We start from the raw sequence: 8,342 nt of genomic DNA on the forward strand, positions 1-8,342 counted from the left end.
TTTCACCATTAACGATAATATTTGCTATGTTTTTTTGAAGATGTTCTTTATCTAATTGAAGAATTTCTTTATTCTCATTTTTCTATAAGTTTTTTTTAAAAAAATCATGAATGGGTGTAAAATTTTGTCAAATGCTTTTTCTGTATTAATTGATAAGATCATGAGATTTTTCTTCTTTAGTCTGTTATGATGGTAAATAACAATGACTGATTTTTGTATAGAAAACCAACCATGCCTCCCTGTAATAAACCCCACTTGACCTTGATGTATATTTCTTTCTTATGTATTGCTGAATTCTATTTGCTAATATTTCATTGAGGAGTTTTGCATCTACATTCATAGGGGATTTTGGTCTGTAGATTTCTTTTTTTGTATCGTCTTTTTCTAGTTTTGGTATTAGAGTGATACTAGCTTCATAACATGAATTGGGAAGTATTCATGTCTCTTCTATTTTCTGGAAGAGATTGTGCAGAATTTGTGTTAATTCTTTAAATATATAGTAGATTTTTCCAATTAAATCATGTAGGCCCAGAGATTGCTCGTTTGGAAGTTTTTGAATTGTAAATTCAATTCCTTAGGGGTTATAGGGCTTTTTACATTATTTCATATTGGGTGAGTTGTGGCAGTTTGTATTTTTCAAGGCATTGGTCCATTTTCATCTAAGTTGTCAAACTTACGAATGTAGATTATTCACAGTATTTCCTAATTATGCTTTTGATGTCTGCAGTGTCTGTAATGATATCCTCTGATTTATTTCTTATATTGGTTATTTGGGACTTTTTTTCTTTTTTTCTTATTCAGTCTTGCTAGAGGATTATCAATTTTATTGATCCTCTTAGAGAAACAGCTTTCTGTTTCCTTCATTTTCTTTGTCATTTTTCTGTTTCAATTTCATTGATTCTGCTCTTGTCTTTATTATGTCCTCCTTTCTGCTTGATTTGGGTTTATTTTTCTCTTCTTTTTTAAGATTCTTGAGATGGGAGCTTAGATTATGAATCTGAGATTTTCCTCTTTTCCAATGTATGCATTTCATGCTACAATTTTTCCTTTCAGCCCAGCTTGACCTGTGTCCTACACATTTTGATATGTTGTATTTTCATTTTCATTCAGTTAAAAGATTTTTTAAAAGTTTCCCTTGATACTTCCTCTTTGACTCGTGGTTTATTTAAAAGTGTGTTGCTTTGTTTCTAAGTGTTCGGATATTTTCCTCTTATCTTTCTGTTAATGATTTCTAGTATGGTTAAAGAAGATGCACTATATGATTTCAATTCTATTTGATGAAGTTTGCTTTATGAACCATCATGTGGATTCCACTTGAAAAAATTGTGCATTTTTCTGTTCTTGGGTTGAGTTTTCCATAGATGTCAATTAGATCTTGTTGTTATGGTATCATTGTCTTGCTGATTTATTGTCTAGCTGTTCTATCAATTGTTAATAGAGGGGTTTTGAAGTCTTCAATTATAATTGTATGTTTGCCTACATCTCTTTTCAGTTCTATCAGGGTTTTTTTTGTTTTAAAACATGTGTTGCAGCTCAGCTGTTTGGTGCATATACACTGGCCTTCTGGATGTTTGCATGTTTATATTTTTTCCATCCTTTTACTTTAAACCTGCCTATACCTTTATATTTGATATTAGTTTCTTGTAGAAAGCATATAGTAAATGATTTTTTAAAATCCATTCTGCCAATCTGACTTTTAATTGTGTACTTAGACCGTTTAGATTTAATGTAATTATTGATATGTTAGGGCTTAATGTCATTTTATTTTTGTTTTCTGTTAGGCCTCTTTGATATTTGTTTCTCTTTTCTTTTTCCTGCTTTCCTGCATATAACTTGAACATATTTTAGAATTTCATTTTGGTTTATCTATAGTGTTTTTGAGTGTACCTTTTTGTAGAGTTTTTAAGTGGTTGATTTAGGTATTACACTAATTATACATAACTTATCACTGTCTACTGGTATCATCATTTTTATTAGTTTAAGTGAAGTGTAGAAACTTGAGCCTCCCTTTAGCCTCTCCCATTTATAATTGTCTTAAGTATTTCTTCTATATATGTTTAGAACCACATCAAACACTGTTATAATATTTGTTTTCCCTGTCAAATATGATTTAGAAAACTGAAGAGGAAAAGGAAAGTCTATTGTACTTATTCATGTTTTTGCTTATTGTGTTCTTTCTTCTTCCTGGTGTGCCAAATTCCTTCTTTTATTGTTTTCTTTCTGTTTAGAAAACTTCCTTTAGTCTTTCTTTTAGGGTAGGTCTGATGGTGAAAAATTCCCTCCGTTTTTCTGTTCTGTGAATGTCTTAATTTCTTCTTTAATCCTGAAATACATTTTTGCTGGATATAGGATTCTGAGGTAACAGCTCTTTTATTTCAGCACTTGGAAAATGTCAAGCCTTCCTTCTGGCCTCCATGGCATCTGATAAACATCTACTGTAATTTGAGTTCTTTTTCTGTGATAGGTAAAGTGTTCTCTCCTGCTGCTTTCAAGATTTTTTTTCTGTCTCTTGTTTTCAGAAATTTGAGTATGATTTGCCTTGTCGAGTATTTCTTTGGGTTTACCCTCTTTAGGATTTGAGCAGCTTCTTGACTCTGCAGGTGTATGTCTTTTGCCAAATTTGGGAAGTGTCTAGCCTACTTCAAGTGGTCTCTCTCTCTCTTTTTTTCCCCTCAGCACTGTCCTCTTTCTCCTCTCCTTCCAAGAATCTGATAGGAATATTTTGTCATAGTCCACAGATCCTTGAGTTTCCATTTTTTTTTTCAGTCTAATATCTCTCAGTTGTTTAGATTGGGTAATTTCTACTGTTTTATATTCCAGTTGACTAATTCTTTCCTCTATCATCTCCATTCTGCTATTGAGTTCATCCATTAAGTTTTTAACTTCAGTATTGTATTTTTCAGTTCTAAAATTTCATTTGATTTCTCCTTATTTTTAAAATTTCTTTGCTGAGACTTTCTTCATTACTTCCCTTTTTTTTTCATTTGTTTCATATTTGAAATTGATTCTTAAAGCATTTTTATGATGGGTGCTTTAAAATATTTGTCATATAATTCTGATATCTGTGTCATCTCAATTTTGGCATCTGTTGATTATCTCTTTTCATTAAAGTTGGCATTATCCTAGTTTGGGTATGACAGATGATTTTCAGTTAAAATCTTGAAATTTTGCATATTATATCTTGAAACTCTAGATCTTATTTAAAGTTTCTGATCTCACTGGATTCTTTCAACACCACTTTGGCAGGGAAGGGGAAGGTTCTGTTTCATTACTGCTATCTGGCAGTAAATTCCCACGTTGTCCACTCATCCTCTATAGGCACCAAAGCGAGGGCACTCCTTATAACTGCTGGGGGTGGGTGAGCTAGGAGTCTTATGGCTGGGGTAGAAGTGCTTTGCTACTGATTCCCATGTTGTCTCCACTAACACCACTGGGCCTCCTCTGACATAACCCCAGTGGGGAGTAGGAGAAAGGCTTTGTTACTGACAGATGGGATCGAAACACAGGCTTCCCATGTGGTTTCCACTGACACTGCAGGGGGTGGGCAAATTTTCTGCTCCCACTTAGCCTTCTCTGACACCACTCAGGTTGTGAGTATTGAGGTACCCACATCCTGGCAAGGGCAGAAGTCTAGGCTCCCCACTTTACCTCTACTGGTGTGGGTGGGGACCTCAGTTTTAAAAATTAACTAATTTATTTTTCAGTGTTTGGTTGGAATGATGTGGTTATTATCTAAAAGTTTCTGTCTTGCTAGTCTTCCCCTTTCTTTGTCCTTCAGCTGGACAGAATGGGGTTTTGTTAGGGCTTTTTTTTTTTCTGTCTTCACCCATTGGCATTTCCAGATTGCTATCTTCTCTGATATCACTTCTGTGATGTATGAGACAAAAAGAAAATCCAGGGAATTCACCACTGTGTTATTTTTGGGGGATTCCAATATCTTTAGTTAGTCTGTCTTCCTCTCTCCACCTTTCATAGTCTTTTTTTTTTTTTTGCAGCTGGCTGGTACAGGGATCCAAACCCTTGACCTAAGTGTTATCACACTGCACTGTAACCAACTGAGCTAACTGGCCAGGCCTTACTGTCTTTTTTTACACTTGTTTTATATATAAGGTTCAGGATGTTGTTAGGGGGAAGACTTCTTCCTCACTCCTGAAGTTTCAGTCTTAATGGATGAGGCTCCACTGGTAATTATATCCCTGATCTACCTCCACCACCTCCCTATATCCTTCCCCTGGGAGGAGGAAAGAATCTTATTGGAGAATTACATTGGATATGCTCCACTTAGCTGCTCTCATTACCTTCTTGGGGATGAAGTGCCTGCCTGGGAGCAGGTGTTCTCTGTTCCTAAGTCTTACCTAGGCAGGCTTTGATGTGGGGAGGCTTCCTGGTCCAAGGTTGCCTATTACTGGGTAGGTTCATAAGTCTAATTCTGGGATTTTTAAAATAGGGCCATTGTAAGTGTACACTAAACTATGTCCTCCAATGTTACAGAAACAATTGGCTGCATCTTCATGCCTTTGTCTTACTTCTCAGTTTGTCTGGGATGGGGCAGGGAAGAGGGGTACTACTTACTAGACCTTTTTGAAAGCCCTATCTCTCATCTCTTAATTTACTGATGAAGGAACTGAGGCTAAGAGAAGTAAAGCTGAATTTAGCAAAATTCAGGTGGTAGTTTTTGAGTACCTGTTATATGTCAGTCTAGGTATTGTGAGGGACATGTTATAAACCCAACTCAGAGAAGTTTCTTAGGATACTTATAATTTGGTGACCAGCCTGAATCTCAGTGTCAGAGCTGGAACTGAGAAGTGATGTCCCCAGTGATGTTTATACTAATTTCATTTTTTTCTGTTCCCTTTCCTTCTCTATTTTCTATCTTCTTTTTTACTGATATAAGTAAGAGTTAAGTAGACCTTTCTATGCAAATTATGGACTTTAATTACACCTTGTTTCTATGAAAGAATATTTCTGAAATCATAGATTTTAATTCTCTGAACTACTTGCCTCCTCTGCACACAGGAGGGGCTCCTTGACACTTACCAAATAGTATACTGATAAAGTGGCTTTCTGGGGGTAAGGAGATTAGAGAAGGGTGGGAAGCCTTGTTTATAGTATTTGCCTATTTCCATGGTATAAATACTCATACCATAGCTGATTTCAAGCTACCAGTGATTCAATAACCAGCTTGTGATGTTCCTGAAAATTTAGCAATCAATTCTTCCAAGTCTGATAAAAGCTGGCTCCAGCAGGCCTTACCTGTAGGCTCTTCTTCCTCTCAGATAAAGTAAGCTAAATATTTACTGGGCACCTATTATATGTCAGTTTCTGGGCTTACTTTGGGGGTTAGACATAATCCATGCCCGCAGAGAATGTACAGTCTATTTCAGCACCATGTGGTAAGTGTTAGAGTAGTGAAAGGAGAAACACTGAGAAGAACCAGGAAACTCTTCCCAGAGGTAGTGACATGCACTGACACCTGAGGAATGTGTAGGGATAGACTGAGAGGCAGGGGTGGAGAATAATTGCCTACAGGCTCAAATGATGAAAAAGCAGTATGTGAGTGTGGAATTATAAACAGTCTAGTTGGAAGGGCAGCCTGCATCTCCCTTCTGAGCTCCCACTTCACATATCCAACCTCCTGCTCGACACCTGCATGCAGATGTGTGAGGGGACAGAGTTTGCTGGCAAAGGCACAGTGTGTGGGGAAAACAGAAGGAAGAGGAAGGCCTTTCCCTAAGAGATTCTCCTGCATCTGGAAAGAAGGGGAGTGAGGTCAGCATGTCCCAAGGCAGTGGGATTTGAGCCCTAAATTCTGGAAGCAACATAAGGTCCTAAATATAAATGACTGAGGATATGTGAGGCTTATCAGGATGGTCCCAGACCTCAGATATTTCTCTGACCTCAAGTGTGGTGCTGGAGTAGGAGAGAACAGAAGGGACAATCCAAATGGGTAGGGCAGGGCCATCCCATCTATGGACATGTTGTGCACTTCAGCATGTAGCCATAAGTGACAGTTCTGGAAAGGGACAAAGGAAATCTCTGTGGACAGATGAAACCAAAGGACCTCCCCCCAACCCCTGTCATCACCACCCACCGATGTCCTGGCATGGCCTGTTCTTTTGGAACTTTGACCCTACCCGGGTGCTATGGGTCAAATGTGCCCCTCAAAAGTTTATGTATAGGAAACTTGACTCCCCATTGTAACATTGTTAACTGAGTAAGAAACCCACTTATGGTATTTGAAAGGTAGGGACTTTAAGAAGTGATTAGATTGTGAGGACTGTGCTCTCCTGAATGGACTGATCCATTCATGAAGTAACAGGTGTGGTTCTGACGGCTTTATAAGGAGAGTGGGTGATACGGTTAGCTCCCTTGCTCTTGTGATTCTTCCCATGTGACACCCAGCATTTCTGTAGAGAGCCAGCGCCAAGAAGGCCCTCACCAGATGTACCCCCTGGACTGAGGACTTCGCAGCCTCCAAAACTGTAAGGAATAAATTTCATTTTTTTATAAATTACCCAGTTTCAGGCATTCTGTTTATAAGCAACAGAAATGAACTGATACACCAAGGGAATGGGAAAAAATTTTAGGAAAGACTATGGCCTTGAAAGTGAAGTAAAACGATGTGCTGATCCTCGGCAGATTGACACTCCCTTATCTTCCCCTATTCTCCTGTGTCTCAAGGGGCTGACCCCTGCAGACTGTTTCCCTGGCTCCCATGGTAGGAGATTGGAGAGTGGGAGGAGAGGAGAATCTGTGGTACATTTCCCCCTTTTTCCTAACATGGACTGCTTCTTTAGTGGTGGCTGTGCCTCCTCTGTGGTGGCAGCTCCCACCAGGCTGACCATGCTGCCTGGATCCTGGACTCCAGCCACCCTGCCCCCTTTCTTATTTCTCAAACCATGGACTGCAGTTGCTAATTCCTGGGTTACTTCACCATCCCCTGTTTAGCTTTTGAGTTCTTCCATCACCTGTGTTACCAATTCCTTGCATTTAATTATCTCCATTTGTAGATATTTGAAGTGGTCTCCATTTTCCTGGTTAGAACCTGCCTGAAACAAGTTGGTTTACAGAAAAGACGATGTGTTATTTCTTGTATGCCTGGCTTTGTAGTTTCTGTTTTATACCATTATGTTGTTATCATATTCACCTATCTTGTTCTTGCAAGCTGGTTGTTTGCTAGGTGACACTATTTAAATCAATGTATAATCCTTCTCAGACAATAGACATTTTAAAGTGATTTTCTGGAAAGGAAGCCTTGAGGCAAAGATGTAACTTACACAAGGGGCATTTGAGATAGAGCGTCTTACCCCTCAGGTTCAGAACACATTTCAGATCACAAGCTCTATTCCTCATTTGGGCCTAATCCTTTATAAGTATGCCATTTTTCTTCATAGAATGAATAGATTTTCATAGAACACAGAAAAATGCTATGGAAGGCTTCTCTATTACTCCCACTCTTCCTATCCACTTCAGCCACAGCCCGTGCAACCCACACCAAGTCTGAATTAAGACAGTACCCCGTCAGAGTCTTTCGGTGGCCTAGACATATCCCTGATGTGGCCCCACATAAAGGTATTATCAGCCATTACTGCCTGGTGAATTGGTTTATTAGGTGTTCTTTGTGACACTGAAGGACCGACCCATGTTTTGATTGGGTGAAGAGTCAGGGCTAGGATGGGAGCATGGAGCACCACCCAGGGAGGGAGGCAATTTGGAGACGCCCTGTGAAGAGGGCTAGACTTGAGCCTAATAAACTCAAAGGCAAACCAGAACTTTATTGCTTTTGGCCAAAGAACATTGCTGAACTTTCAGAGCAAAGGGCAAGTTCTTCTGAAAGGGCAAGGCATTCTTCTGAAAAAGTTATAAGATGGCAGACAGGACAGAAAGAAATTAAGTTTCTGAATATAAAATATACAATGTTTGGAAGTGGTTTTATGAGAATGATCATCAGAACAATACATTACTGTGTCAAACAGATTATAATCTGAAATGAAGGGCCAGCCCGTGGTTCACTTGGGAGACTGTGGTGCTGATAACACCAAGGCCAAGGGTTCAGATCCCTATATAGGGATGGCCGGTTGGCTCACTTGGGAGAGAGTGGTGCTGACAACGCAAGTCAAGGGTTAAGACACCCTTACCGGTTATCTTAAAAAAAAAAAAAATCTGAAATGACTTTCAGTGTGTTTTCCTAAAGTACTGATGCAAAAAAAAAAAAAAAAAAAAGTCCATTTATTTATTCAACACATTGTTTTGAGCCAGGTTGTATATTTGAGAAGCTACATACATATCTATGTTGGAAAAAAAGTAACTGATGTCTTCTAAAATTGTTTACAGAACATTCT

This window comes from Cynocephalus volans, chromosome 2 (assembly GCF_027409185.1).
Source record: "Cynocephalus volans isolate mCynVol1 chromosome 2, mCynVol1.pri, whole genome shotgun sequence".
Classification (NCBI taxonomy): Eukaryota; Metazoa; Chordata; class Mammalia; order Dermoptera; family Cynocephalidae; genus Cynocephalus; species Cynocephalus volans.